Here is a 13,924-nt window from a genome sequence, read left to right as displayed (position 1 = left end):
TCAGATAAATCCAGGCATGGAAGCCTTGTTCTTTTTGTTAAGATAAATCTCAACCACATTACTGCCATGGAACTTAAAATTCTGACTACAATATTGATTACTGGCTTTAACAGATCTCTTAGAAATAAAGCTATCCAAAATTTAGTCAATGCCTACAGTTCAGGAGTGGCCACATAATTTTCCAACAGCATATAGTAACTTCCCACTATGTCTACCAACACAAGAGCATTGTTGTGGTCCCAACTGTTTTGTTTGCTTTTGTTTTTGTTTTGCCTGCCTCCACTCACATTCTCTACTGAAAATGGAACATTCATATTCTCAACTATTTGCTCCATCAAGATGTTAATCTGCCTTTAGACCTCCTTTTAAATTCCAATCACACTAGGCAACCTCTCCTGATTCTCCAACCAAGCATGATCTCACACTTCTCTGAGAAGTAGTTCTTAATAGCATTTTATGGGCATGTCAAGTAGAGTAAAACAAAGAGTAATGTGGGCCTTGGTTTCCACCCCAGTAAGTCTTCTGAACCCCCACCCCCTTTCCCTGTTCTCATTCTTGGTCAACACAAGGTCTTTGGAGCAATCATGAGTAGAAAGAGAAAATAAAGCACAGTTTAAGACTATTATAATTGGTGGGAATGGGATTTCAAAAAGGTTTGGAGGTCTGCCTGACAGCTTATGCCAGTTACTAGATCAAGTTAACTCAGCACAGCCCCTTCCCTCTCTTCTGAGACATGGAAGGCAATGTAAATCTTTCGTTTAGCAAAGCAAGGACAACAAAGTTTAAATGGGTTAAGTGGGTGGTGTGAAAACGAGAATTGAATTTAATTAATTTGTGACTTTGACTTGTAAAATTAGCTCTACAACTGAGGCCAGAAAGACAGTTCCATTGTTAGGAGATCATGCACACTGCTCTAATATTAAATCTTACTAACTCGCTAATAATTCACATCCTTCTTAATAAACACCGTTAGCTTTCTTTCCTTTCAAAATAACAAATACAACAATCTCAACATAGCATCCACTGTTACTGCTCAGTATGTGGAATTGATTTTTCTTATACTGCTATTATAGTATATGCCTCCAAGTACATTAGCATATACCTAGCACTAGAGAGATGAAAACTCTCAAGAAGTCTTGCTGCACGTTAGAAGATAGTTTGCTAGATTATTGAGCTTTCATATCAACAAAGCGAACAGAAAAGGAGGATCATACTCATGGATTGACAAATGTGGGGAAAAAAAAGTCAGGGTAAAGAATCCAATGACTCCTTCCCAATGATCTAAGGAAACGTCAACTCCTGTTCATCACAAAGATCAAGGCAGATGTAATATAAAGAGTTTGTGCCTTGGCTGTGATTGCACCACGAGTCTCTACCTCCTAGCAAATGCTGTGCTACCATCCAGTTACATTAATTTCTGAAAATACTTCAAGATGAGCTTTAATCTGAATTTTACAATAATTTTTATCCCCCCTCTCTTTCTATGTGCATGCATATGTGTGCTTATTGCTGTGAATGGTATGTTGTGTTTGTATATACACACATATGTATATTCATATGATATGTGTGTGAGTATGGAGTGTGGGTATACCCATGTCATAGCACAGATATGGAAGTCAGGACAATATTAGATGTTCTTCAAACTTCTGGACATTCTTCCTTCTCAACCTCTATTTCTCCAGAGACACACTGAGATTACAAACTACTGAATCTGTCTTGATGAGGACTTTTGTATGGGTACTGTGGACCTTAACTTTGCTTTGAATGACAGGTACTTTACAGACTGAACGTTACCCTGTTGCAGGATAGTGGGTCACACTGTGAACCTTGAGATTGTGTTGTTTACTGAAAATGCCTGTTTCTAGTTCTGGTATGGCTCGACCTTTAGCACACACCTTTAATCCCTCTATATAGACACGCCCTTAGTTTATTTCTTTAATTCTAAACAATGAAGGAAAAGTTACTTTGTAGAAGGGAGCACCAATGTTTGAAACTGATATCTAATTGAGACTTCTCAATAAATCAGAGAACAGTTTGACAGACTAGGATATGCCCACTTCTCGCAAGAAGAGGGAGGAAAGAGAGGCAACGTAAGGACAAGCAGGGAAGACGGAGACAAGAAGGAGGCAGTTTTACTGGGACAGTGACAGGTTGCAGACAGAACGAGCCAGAGAATGAGGGGCCAGAAGATTAGAACAGATTGCCAAAGTTAGTATGAGGCCAAGGAGCAATTCAGAGAGAGAAGGAAGATTGAATCAGTCAGTTTATAGAGAAGTTTCGAGCAAGGACTGTGAGTTGATAAGCTAGCCAGAGTTCAGAAAGATCTAGAAAAGGATGAGCTTATTAGTCAGTAAATCTCAGAGGCAGAACACATTCTAGGTTTGATTAGACTGTATGGAGACTAGAAGCTTCAAGAACTAGACAGTAAGCCTTGGAGATGACCAATTACCATGCAAGAATCAGATACTTTTACATTACTCTCTCCCTCCCCCCTATTGTTTCCATTTCCTATGAGGTAGGAAACAGGATGTCAGGGGCTTTCTCTCTTCTTCATTGTTGATGCTTTCTTAAATATATGGTATCTCTCTTAATTCCTGTTTACACATAAACCCCAATGCTAGCTGCCTATTATTTTCCATAAACTTTAGGATAGTTCACCAAATTGCAGTCGAGATTATGGTATTTCTAGCAAAATGTTTTAAGTTGCATAGAAGTCTCTTTCTAGCAACAAAAGCCTCTGGGTAGTTGGCATTTGTGTTTCCAGAAGGAAAAAAGAGTAAATCTACACAAGTGGATAAATGCTATTTATTCTAAAAGTCCAGCTTGTACAGTTGTAGGGAGCTCCTTCATGTACTGAGATTGGCTGGTCTACTCAAACCCTTTTTAAAGACTTCCTCTACTAAACAATTTATTTAAACCCAGAAAGATGTAAGGGCTTGACTGACAGGTGATTTCAGACCTCCTGTCTCCAATACTACTCTGTAATTTTAAGTTCACAGAGCACTACTGCTTTTAGTCTTTGAACTACTTTTGCTCCAGACTCTTACTGGGTTTGAAGGTAAAGCTGCTCTGGGATGCATTTCAAGGCACTGGAACGTCTGTGTCTTATTGATTATTTGTTCCAGTGTCTACTCTCCAACATCTCTCCAACATGTTTCTCAGTTCCTAGAAGTACCCTGTGATGTCAGTGTACCTAGCCTAAAAGAGAATCCAATTACGCTTCTTCATTGTTCAAAGAGAGTTCTGCCAACTCTAATTAAACCCTTAAGTGATATCTTTCAGTCAATCAATCCATCATCTTCCCGTTGCTATTCTTATTATAGACTTTCATCATCTTGATTAGATGATTGCTTCTCTTGCAAAGTAAAATATGAGTCAGTAGAATCACACAGTAACGATCACAGCCTTATGTGTTTGTGTATTTCATAAGTCCTGCCTAAAATGCCAGCCATTTGTTCATTAAGATAAGCATGTGAGATGCTGTAGCAAGAAAAGAAATAAAATTAAAAATATTAAAAAGGCTTAAATGTCTTTAATTAGAGGAGTGTCTACTAAATATTATTTAAGATTTTCCTTTTAGAGATTTTTAATATGGCACTTTAGTCAAATTAAAACACACAGACCATTATGAAATAGAACGTAAAGATTATCAAGGTTAGGTTAATTATAACTATTGCTGTTTCTTGACTGAATCTTTTGTGATTCACGATGCTTACATTCACACTCATATAGGAGAGAAAAAAGGAAGATCCTATATAAAATTCTAGATGACTGGAATAAAATCACTGAAAGAAAGGGCCCATAATATCTATATAAAGTTAAATTCTAGACGAACCAGTATAGTTTTAAAAGAGTTTTTGCATTTTTATTTTATTTATTTAAATGTTTGCCTGCCTGTGTGTATATCCACAGAGGCCAAAAATGGAATTGGATCACCTGGAACTGAAGTTATAGACGGTCATAAGCCACCATGTGGGTGCAGAGACCTGAAGCTGGGCCCTCTGTAAGAGCACTAAGTATTTTTATCTAGTAACCTTCTTTCCAGCCTCCTCAAAAAATGTATTAATTCCTCATGCATCTTATAGCAAGAGGGCATTCTTCAATTACTACAAAAGCATAGATTATACTTATTTTCCACACACTATTTTTAGATATGTTGAGTGATTAAGACAATTGTTTATGGAAATGGAAGATCCTGGATCTGATTGTGAAGACATTGGCATTTTTGAACCAGGGAAAACATGTTACATAGAGATCATGTGTTATTAAAAATACAAAATATATCTCAGTATCTCGGGAATGGCTGGTTTCATCAGTCTGTGTCAGGGAATTAATTTTCAGTCATACACCCCTGCTGGTACATCTGAAACCTGAGAAAGTCCAATTTCCTTCCTTCATATGTGTCTAATAGAGTATGAATAGTTCAAGTGTCTGAGCAAAGTCAGAGTGTGAGCCACAGACTCCCTTCCTAGGAACAAGGAGGACAGTGACTTCCACCTGCTGCTGGCAGAAGGGTTTGCATCTTCCGCTCCTCAGGAGAAGTTTTCACACCTGGCTGAGGTGCAAATTGCAGTCAGAACAGAAGGGCCCAATGGGAATGATATGGACTATGGGCCTAGGGTAGCGGTCTACAAGCTCCTAACTCTGAAAACCACAGAAATGACAAAAAAATTCACCCTGGGTTGCTAGCTAGAGGATCCTGTAGCTATGCCTCCTGCTAGACTGATCGCTCCCTCTTTTCGCTCTTGGCATAGCTCCAGGTTTCAAACTGCTCCAAAGGTGGAAAACATCCATTTAGAAGTTTAGAGGTAACAAGGGAGAGGATGTGCACGTTTTGTAAGACACTACGAATTGGTTCCACAGATAAACAAACTTGGGGAGGGAGCGGGGAGAGAGCTAGATCCACAGTAGCATGTCTTCTTTCAGGCTAGGCCAATCCGAGAAGACTCGCTCATCAACAATTCTTAGTAGATATACACTGTGTATCCTACTCAAGACTCATATACTCCGGAAATTATAAAAGTTGCATGTTCTGAAAAAAATATGCCAATTAAATATTAATCTCGACTGAGCAAACTCTTAGTTCAAATACTTCTGACAAGCAAAGTTATGATGCAAACTGCAAATATCTTCTACCAGGAGGTGAGGGACTTGGAGGGAGACAAGAGAGCAGATTTAGAAAGAACCAATGAGGATCCCATAGTCATATAAGTCTGGAAGTGTAAGTTCCTGTTATTGGACCACACTACACAAGGTGTATAATATAGCCTTATAGTCCACCTCATTCAGATGGTGCCCTTCTGTATGTACTGTGAAGTGGGATCACACTGTATTCTCAAGAAAGGCTATACTATCCAGAGTTCAAACTGAGGTTTTCCACTGAGCCCAGCTGAACACACTTATTTTCTAAGCCCAGTACTAGCATGAAGTATATAGCAGGGCACACGGTATCTAAAAACAATGATGATAATAACTACAGGTTTTTGCCATTCCTGGGTGTCCCACAGCATGACTGGCTGCTCTTGGCCTGCTTGTTATGATCAGGTGTGAGGTTCATGTCAATACCCACTATAATTTTCTCAGCTTAGGATGCTCTTCTGTGGGACTTCAGCCATAAATAATAGTGAAAGAACTTTGGTGTCTTTGTGCCTGGGTAGTAAAGTCTTTCCCTTATCCCAAGGTTCATTTGTAGTGTGCTGTCATTATCTTCATAACTTCAGAGAAATGAGAACTTCTGTAATAAATGACTTGGTAGATATATTAATCCATTATTTGAACTTGATACTTCCTTTAAAATTCAAAGCTTAACTTAGGGGAGCAAATAACAGCCAGAAGGCATGTCTTTGTTTGGAGGAAGAGCTGATCATTATGGAGATGTGCATACTCCTAATAGAACCTGATATGAGGTGCCCGTAATATGAAACACAGGAGAGAAGAAGAGTGTCTTCCTTGTAATGGGCTCTGTTATACTTGGTAGGTCCTCCCAGCTATAAGTCCTAAGAATCATAACAATAACTAGACCACAGTAATGCAATAGTGGCATTTTTATGTTGAGAGTAAATAAAATCTATCTAATTGGCTTATATAACTATAACAGAAAACATTACTAAGGGAACCTTATATCCAATAGTATAATTCTTTTGGAAGGACATGAGGTGAAATACAGCATCATAGAAAACTAAAGCATATACCTTTAGTAACTATGTGAGTTCAAATTACAGAACGGCCCCAAATTACAGACAGTATCAAGTCTATTTTAGATTTAAAACTTCTTTTTATTCTATCTCATTCTACTTCATGTCTATTTTCTATATCTGTATAATTCAAATGCACATATTAAGGTCAGTTCTTAATCTTAGGTTTTCTTTTATTTTCATGAATTTTATTGTAGTAAGCACCAAAAATATTTAGCAGAATGAGTACAAATTTAGTTTCTCTTAAGTATGTGCCTCTGTGTGAGAAATGTATATACCCATTGGACAAGGTGAGGAATTAGAAATAAATTTTCTTCCTCTGACTTTGAAGACCTCATGTTCACACACACACACAGAGAGAGAGAGAGAGAGAGAGAGAGAGAGAGAGAGAGAGAGAGAGAGAGAGAGACTCACATCCTAGTCTCCAGTAGAGATAGATGGCAGAGCTTCCAGACTGATATTACCAGGGAAACAAGCTAAGAATATGCCAACAGTGGATTAGCAGTAGAGACAGAGAGACCAGTGTGAAAGTGCTTTTCACAAATAGAAGACCTGCCTAGAAGAGGGAATTCTAACGCTTTGGAGGACCGTAGTGCATGTGTTTATCTTAGTAACAGGACTCAGACTCAGTAACGAGGAGCCATTGGGATCTGGGTTTAAAATAACCTGATAGACACATGCATGTGTTTTTGAAAATGGCCTCCTTTTAAAGACAAATTGTTATTAAGCTGTGAAAAAATAATGCTATGTGTTACTCTGGCACTGATAACATATGCTAATTAGAGTTATTAATTTTATATTGTTAATATATGCCATGATATTCTTTGTGAAAGAATAAATATCATGAAAATATTCTCCAACTTAGAAAGAACCTAGTATTTAAAAAAATTAAGATGACTATAAAGCTATCCGCACAGAACTTCCCACAATGTTTGCTCTTTAGTCAGATATCCAAGTATTAAAATGATAAATAAATTCCCTCCCATAGGGATTAGCTCTTTATTTCTCATAGATGCTATCATTTCATCACTGATAGTGACCAAATGTGGGTTGATCATCCTACCTCAGACTGCTAATCTATTATTGGAGGCTCCTAATCACTGAGCTCTCGATACCCTAGGGAACATGCCTTGTGTAGGAAGAGTGAACCACGGCCAGGGATACTGTGGTTCAAATTAAAATGCTGTTGTGCTGTTGATCATCATTATGTGTGTTGAATACTGTGTCTTTACCTAAGGGATTATGTGAGGTTTGTAATATTTATAAAGAGAACAGCGACTCATCTCAGGGCCATTTCAAGACTATGTATTATTTATTTCTTGATCTACGCCCTCCACTGTTCAATATCTTTTAAGAAATGTAATTAATAAAACATTCCAATTTGAACAGTGTGAGTTCTAGCCACAAAACATAGTTATTTGGTCCTTTTCTGTGCAGGCATCAACGGGGAAAATGTTTATTACCAGAAACTAGAGTCAACCTCAGAAATTTTGAATTAAAGATTTGAGGGGAAGGGGTTTTTTAAATTCTTCGCTTCTTTCCTAAGTGGAGCTTCTCAATTAAGCTTAAAGGGATTGGGAAATAGAAGGACTCACACATTAAAAAAATGGTGTGTCAAGCTTAGTTAGAACACTAGTTAAAGCCTTTCATTCAAGATCTGTCAGGAAATCATTATCATCCCTTTCCCTTTTTTTCTCTGAGTTTTTTGTGACTGAGTTTTAATGTATTATTAATAAAAGAAAAGGGATGAGGAACATGTGACTATTATTGTACAGCTACAGTGATTCCAGGTTTGGGTGGAAGCATTAGGCGGTAGTTCATCCATCTTTAATCAACATAGGTGCCTGAGAATAGATTTGTCAATACTGGGAGCTGAGCAGGGTGTGGGAGACAGTCGTTAGAGCAGTTCACTTAGCCCAGTGCATAAAACAAAGAAGACAGAGTCCATGGAAGTACATAGAGCTACAGTTCAGACACGAAATGGTTGTGTGTTCTGAGTGTGTGAATGTGTGAGTGTAAGTGTGTGTGTGTGTGTGTGTGTGTGTGTGTGTGTGTGTGTGTGCTTTGTTTGGGTACAGAACTGAAATGAAACATGATAAATAACAAAAGGCTCTTTGCCACCATGTAGACTTTTCTGTCCTCTATTTTTTTCCAAGAAATGAAATGTTCCTATTCTCAACACTACTACATACCACTACCCTCAAAATCATAGTCATCATCATCATAGTCATCATCATGGTCATCATCATCATCATCATCATCATCATCAGCAGCAGCAGCAGCAGCAGCAGCAGCAGCATCACCACCCACCACAAATCCATTACCACCTTCTTTGTCACATTATCATCCTCATCACCATTACCACCATACCACTATCACCACCACCACCATCATCATCATCTATAAATAACACCTTTATCACATTATCTTCATTATTGCCATCAGCATTATCATCGTCACCATAGAAATATGATGGCTTACAAAGGCAGCAAGAAAGTCAAAGGCAGTGTCTCATTTCTGCATATTAAAAATCATTCTTAAAAGCAGTCTTGAATTCTTTTTGCATTTTTAGTAGCTGAGTCTATGGCAGTGATTCTCAATCTGTGGGTCACAACCCGCTTGGAAATCAGATATCAGATATTTTGCATATTAGATAGTTACACTGTGATGCATAACAGTAGCAGCTTGCAGTTACGAAATAGCAATGAAAATAATTTTATGGCTGGGGGTCACCACAACATTAGGATCTGTATTAAAGGGTCACAGCATTAGGAAGGTTGAGACCCACTGGTCTAGGATATGAAACCCCAAATCTACCATCACTCCTGAGACTTAGAAGCTTAGAAAAACTTAAATTTCCTTTATCTTCCCAGGTGAATATTTATTTTGTTTTGCTTGTTTTGTCATAGTCTACCCTCTTTCATTGCTTTCCCTTTTAATTACATACCACTTTTATTTGAATATTTGAAAAAAAGAATGTGTGCCATTTTTTAGATTTCAAAACTTTAAGAGTTTATAGGTTTTCAAAAACATAATAAAAGTTGATTTACAAAAAAGACTTTGAAACCTTTTTTCCTGTAGAGTATTTCATTTGGCCTGAAGAACTGAAGTCACTACCCTGAACTTTGGAACACCCAGTGCATTCTCTCTATGTAGGCATATTAGAGTAGCCATTAACGCTGTTTTTCTCAGAATACCAGGAGTCCTGTAGGCACAGTATAGACAAGATAAGATGACAAGTTTTAGACTTTAAGGTGCTTGTGTTTCAGATGACCAATCTCACTTTAAAAAGGTGACGCATGGAAGGCTGCTGATAACAGATAAAGCAACAGAATTAGGGTTTTGTTGCCATTCTTATCTTTGCAATGGGATGTTACTATGTAATCTACTCTGGTCTGCAACTTTCTTGCTATATGTAGCTTAGGTTGGCCTTGAACTCACTATCCTCTTGCCTTAGGTCACATAGTGGGAATACAAACGTTCATAACCATGCTTAGCTCCCCAGTGGCCCTTTCTCCAGAAAATATTCATAGGACATTGCAAAGAGACTGTTTTTCCTTATGGTTTTCTCAGATTCTTATAAATAATATCCTCTCAGCTCAGTCCCTGATTGTATCTGTCTTTTCACTTATACACTCTTAATTTTGAGTTTTTGGAAAATAAAACTCACGCATTCATTCACAGCCTACAATGTCACTAAATATAGACCTTTTAGGACAGTGAAGAAGCTGTGACAAAACAGCCCCATGTTTACAAGGCATTTACACGTTATCAAGTGTAATTTGTGATCCACATATAATTTTAGATAAAGAGTATGAGATTTATAGTATGATATTTATACACATGTATGCTGCAACTTTGATTTGGGACTTTAAAAATATGGGGATTTTCCTATCCATGGACATAATATGGTCTGAGAACAAATGCTGGCAAGACCTGAAAATCAAGTATCTTGTGGGAACAGAAAAATATGCATCTCAACCTCCTGTCCTGCTTCTCCAACCTCTTACTGATTTCTCAGGCTGGCTTGCTCCCTTTAGAAACAAGTTTGGATCTAGGGGGGCCTGGTTGAAACACTTTTTAGATATGTGTTCCCACTTCTTTCCAGATCAATAGAGATAAGAACAGAGAGAAACAAACAGAACATAAAACACACAGAACCTAAAGGTGTTTGGGAGTCTTGACTAAGCCAAGATGACTTTGAAGCATCAGTTCACCTTTGTGGTTGAGGGACCACAGTTGTAACCATTACGCTTCCCTTTAAGCACTCATGCGGATGGTTTCTTCCAGCCCCATGGCTGTAAGTAGCACCCACATTCTGGTAGCTTCTATTGTCCCCTGAGCTGCCACTGAGAGCCAATGTGAACTCTCCCTCCACAGACTGTCAATCTTCACCTACTCCCCACCAAGATCTCTTAGTCTTCCCATCGCTCTGTCCCTTCCAACAACCAGATGACTCTTCCCCATCCCCACTTCATCATTGCTGTATGCACTTGTTCATTTCTATTTCTCTCATTTCACACAGTTGAATTACTTGTGAAATCGACAATCAAAATTATAAACCATGGTTGTGTTTTCTCTCCTATGCAGTCACTATTATAGTCCACTCTATCCTTACAAAATGCATGAAGTTCCCCTTTTTATTCCTTGCTCCTACCTACAAGCATAGTTACTACTTCATACAACAATAAGCATTATTTTAGACCTCAAATGTCAACTTACCTTTCACTCACTTTGCCCCCACCTCAGTGGCTTCCATAATTTTTCAACTACCCCATTGTGATTGTAGTATTGATATATTTATTCTGCCACTTATTTTTACCTTCAGATCACCAATAGTCCTCCATTTCCTCCCATTTATACCTTTTCTTAAAATCTACTTCCAGTTCATCACCAACATTCTCTATCCAAACTTGTCTCAAGCGGCATTTTAACTGTATACACTCTTAGTTGAAATTGTGTTTTGTTACCGGATTTATTTTGGCATCTGTTTCTCAGTACATTATATGCTCAACCAATGTACTATTTGTTTACCTTCCATGAAACCACGATCATTTACATATATAGTTATGGTGTATATTGGGTTGTATTTCTTAGTGAAATTATTTTTGATAACTATTTACTCCTGAGACTCTTTTACATTATAATGTTTAACCCCAGTTTCAATCTGGCCACTGACTTTGGCATAGATGTACTGAATGACTAGGAAAATAAGTGAGAATCCTACTACTTTCTAGAAATATGTCTTTTTCTTTATATTATTTTTTAAAGATAGGGTTTCTCTGTGTAGCCCTAGCTGTCCTGGAACTCACTCTGTAGACAAGGCTGGTCTCGGATTCAGAAATCTGCTGCCTTTGCCCACTGATAGGATTAAAGACATATGTTACTATCACCTGGCTTCTTTGTATTTTTTTTTTTTTTGTGATTGACTCAGTAAGAGTAAACTCCTGTCCTAGAACATTAGATCACTTTTCTATTTTAATTTACTTTTACTACAACAATGAACAGTAAACGATAAAATTGAAACCCTCAGAGTAAAAAATGCTAAAACTTGATATGTATGTGATCATACAGAAAAAAGGAAGCAGAACTACAGACTTCTGTCAACATTAAAAAGGATCCGTGGACCTTCCCAAAGCAGTCATACATCTGAGATAGTAGGACAGATGTAGTCAACACCACGGTAAAGACGTAGTCATGGTGGGGATGTAGTGTAAGCATCTGGGCTGAGAGACTTAGGCAGGATTCAAGCTCAGCTTTGCTAAACATATTCCATGAGAGTATCTCTTTCCCACTAACCATGGCACTCACGCGATCGTACTGGACACTTTCATATTGACGCTTTGATGTTCCCTTTTGGCAGGGACATCATTTCTTCTCTCCCATTCTTGCATTCCATTTATCCAAGCCCAACTCAGCTAGGCAAGATTTGCCTGATAACAGGAGCAATGATTAATGTTTCTCAACACTGTCAAAGACAGGCCCTGTCTCACTGTAAATGTTCAAAATGAGTTTTGTTAAATAGATGTTTCCAGCGGAAGTACATCTCTCAATGAAAATTGGCGTCAAGACGAAGACATCAGATTTGTAGAGGCAGAGTGTTCAGCAATGTCTCTTTAAGTAAAAATTTACTTTCAGCTGCAAAAATAAGGGCACTCCATTTGGCAACATGTCTAGGTCTAGGAGAGTGATCAGGATTTTGAGTAACCCCTGACTTTCCAAAGTCCCCATGTGTGCACAAGGTCATCAATATTTCAAGTATTCGAAGGCAATAATTTATGCTTTGGCTCTGTCCATACCAGTGCTTTGAATCTGATTCCTTTCTTTTTCTCTTTGCAGCTTAGTTTTGTTTTGTTTTTTAATCTGTAAAATGAAGATGGAGACTCTTAAATCCTCTGCATGGAAAAACTAAGAAGGACCCCTGAGTCCTCTCAGATTTGCTTCTGGAGTCTAACTTACCCATTTGACTCAGTGAGCGTTCAGAGTTCCTCCCAAAGGCAAATTTGTAAGAGAGTGAGTTTTGCTTTGACTATCTGGCACAAAAGTCATGCAACTATGAGATTTTGTCATGATCCATTCTTTTTCCTTGTCAACAAGAAGCAATTTTAAAAAAGCAACAAGGATGGATAATTTGAAAATGAGAGTAACCAGATCAAAAAAATGAAGCAGGTGTGAACATCCTTAGGATTTCACATTAATCCAGGCTCTGATTCTTTGAAACACTCATACAAGTTCTCAACCCTTCTATCTTTGTATTTATAAAACTTGTTTGTAATATTCTGTTTATGGGGGTCATGGTGATACTTATAAAGAACTATTGTTTATATTGTTTCTCTTCAGGAAAGGGTCACACATGACAACGCACAGTGTCTTCTGGCTTGCCCCAGTTGCTGCCATCTGGGTTGTTAGGCCATAGAATGCAAGAAATATTTTGAACAGCAAAAGGAAAAGCTATTAGAATATGGTCTTTACTAGAATATCAACTACTTGGTTCTAAATCCTTAATCATAAGGTGAGAGATAATTGAGCGAGTATAAGTTTTTATGCATATAAATGACTATGCCTAAAGTGATATGAATATACAAAGAAAGTCTATCCTCTTGTGAGAGTTTCAGAAAAGTTACCGAAAGTAGGCAATGCTTAAGCCCTATATTAAAGAGGAAACAGTTAATAAAGTTGAAAGAAACTCCTTTCAAGCAGAAATGCATTCTGAGTATTGGAAGAGTCTGGCTATGGTGTGGAAGTCATGCATAGGATCCATGCAGCAGCACAGGCCCCATGTTGAAAATGAAATGGCAGAAGTTAGGTATACATATGTACCTAAAGAAAGGCCAGTGAATGATTACAAATGTCAAAGAGGGACTTTGAGCACTTCATCTTTAATTATGTCCCAGTGGATATATAGGAGAAAGGCATCAGAATTTGACACATGGGGGTGTTATGAGAAAAGCTGCTCAAACCAGAGATGATTCTTTAGAGACTATGTCAGAAGTAATAAAAATTATGATGAAAACCTGCACTCCAAAGTTATTAGGGATGATGGTACAAAAATCCAGAAAACGTGCCATGCTATAGGATATGAGACTTGTTCAATTTCATTTTGGGGGTGAATAAGATGAAAAACAAAAGATGATTACCAAAATTCTGGATGAGAAGTGAAGTGAAAAATAATGCCCCTCAGTGAGTCCTGGAACACTACTAACATACATCACAGGGTCAACAGTAAGGTA

At 37.9% G+C, this 13,924-nt stretch overlaps 1 protein-coding gene across 4 annotated transcripts in view; it reads right to left on the bottom strand.

The window, feature by feature from the left end:
* Window positions 1-13,924, bottom strand: part of LOC148005135 (uncharacterized) — a 239,935-nt gene that overhangs the window by 44,172 nt on the left and 181,839 nt on the right. The window contains exon 10 of one of the 4 annotated variants that reach the window (XM_087555068.1): window positions 11,616-12,557. The exons of the other annotated variants lie outside the window; for them this stretch is intronic. The gene's annotated coding sequence lies outside the window, so the exon portion shown is untranslated. Of the gene's footprint in view, window positions 1-11,615; window positions 12,558-13,924 lie in introns of those variants that run through there. 4 annotated transcript variants of the gene reach the window in all.

The sequence above is a fragment of the Rattus norvegicus genome, chromosome 6 (genome assembly GCF_021556685.1).
Source record: "Rattus norvegicus strain SHRSP/BbbUtx chromosome 6, alternate assembly SHRSP_T2T, whole genome shotgun sequence".
In the NCBI taxonomy this organism is placed as follows: domain Eukaryota; kingdom Metazoa; phylum Chordata; class Mammalia; order Rodentia; family Muridae; genus Rattus; species Rattus norvegicus.
Note: the sequence above shows the minus strand (reverse complement) of the source record. Positions and strands in the feature narration are given on the sequence as shown.